Source organism: Schistocerca cancellata, chromosome 1 (assembly GCF_023864275.1).
Source record: "Schistocerca cancellata isolate TAMUIC-IGC-003103 chromosome 1, iqSchCanc2.1, whole genome shotgun sequence".
In the NCBI taxonomy this organism is placed as follows: domain Eukaryota; kingdom Metazoa; phylum Arthropoda; class Insecta; order Orthoptera; family Acrididae; genus Schistocerca; species Schistocerca cancellata.
Window position 1 is genome coordinate 572174554 of NC_064626.1, and position 1508 is coordinate 572176061.

General features: G+C 47.6%; 1 non-coding gene across 1 annotated transcript; it reads left to right on the forward strand.

Moving 5' to 3' along the window:
* The first annotated feature begins 1035 nt into the window (after nt 1–1035).
* Nucleotides 1036–1111, forward strand: Trnat-ugu (transfer RNA threonine (anticodon UGU)). Its single transcript has one exon. It is a non-coding gene; the product is annotated as a tRNA-Thr (tRNA).
* Nucleotides 1112–1508: the final 397 nt, after the last annotated feature.

A 1508-nucleotide genomic window follows, 5' to 3' on the forward strand; every position in this document is an offset into this window, starting at 1 on the left:
TAACGCCATGAACGCTGTAGTTTTGACTTTATGCGTTCGGAGCGGTCTTGTCGTATCACTTGACGAGCCGGCTCGCGAGCTGAAGAAAATACTGTACGAGGGCTATTTGGAAAGTAAGGTCGGATCGGTCGCGAAATGGAAACCTCTGTGAAAATTTAAAAAAAAGTTTAATTGCAACATTTAGCTACACCTTCCAACCACTTCTTTAATACAGTCGGCGCTCCGACTTCGAGATTTGTCTTAGAAAGCAGACGCCTGTGCTTTCTGCCAATTCTCTGTCCTCGTCTACAGCTCACAGTCTTTGCCAAAATGCTATCTTCATAGCCAGCGGCTCATGTGAGCAGAAATGAAACTTAGGGGGAGTCAATTACGGGCTGTCCGGTGGCTGATCAAACGCTCACCCTGGAAAAAACTGTAGGAGCGTCACTGCCCCTGTAAAGCACGGCTGAAAATTGTCATGAAGAGGGAAACCCATGACAGTTATGCTTCGTAGGCTGCGTGACATCAAACGAAAATTTCTCACTAGGCCCTCATACATGGCCCGAAACACTATTTTCTAGGCATCTGTACGGGTCATTGTGCGTTCAGAAGTGAAAAAAAGAACGTGATGCGATCGATGGACATACTACAGAGACACAGCCCAACACATATGTGCAAAGCTTCATCAGATTTCCACTGTGGTTTTCATGCCACGCCCGATCGCACCTTACTTTCCGAATAGCCCTCGTATTTATGCATATCAGGCACTCGAATCATCAAATACGGATATGGTGTTCTTTCGGACATGTCCGAAAGAACAGACACCATATCCATATAAGTATATAGTTCTGACAACACCGGCCATGACCTTCTTCTTCTGTGCGGATGCACACATATTCCCCGACCTCTTACGGGACTAGGTAAGAATGCCTTCCACGTGTAATCTGTGTGTTAGGGTGGGACGCTACGAATGTAGTGTGTGGACATACAAGGTTAGAAAGTGGGTCTCGCGGGAGGCGTGCGCGAGATAGTCCCTGCAGTCGCGCTGTCCTCTGTGCCCTCGGTGGCTCAGATGGTTAGAGCGTCTGCCATGTAAGCAGGAGATCCCGGGTTCGAGTCCCGGTCGGGGACAGGTGAAAATGTGTGCCCCGACCGGGCACATATATCAGTATTTCCGCAGGGGACTTCCAACGACTTGTTGAGTCCATGCCACATTGAGCTGCAGCTCGACTGTGCAGCCAATGTACACGAAGAGTACAATGATGACGATACATGCTTAACAAGTGAAAGTGATACTGAAACAAGTATCGAACCATGTAGTTCATCATCCTTGTCAGATAGGGAGCCACAAGCCCCTCTCCAGTGAAACGTAGTGAAGGGAAATCGTTTGCCAACCAGCGGGCACTACGTGGAAGATGATCCGCAACATAGTAAGAAAGCAATTATGAACAGATTTAAAATAAGTCTGCAGCAATATGATCATGTAGTGCATAAGCAAAACTACGGATATTCAGAGGAGGACAAGGTGC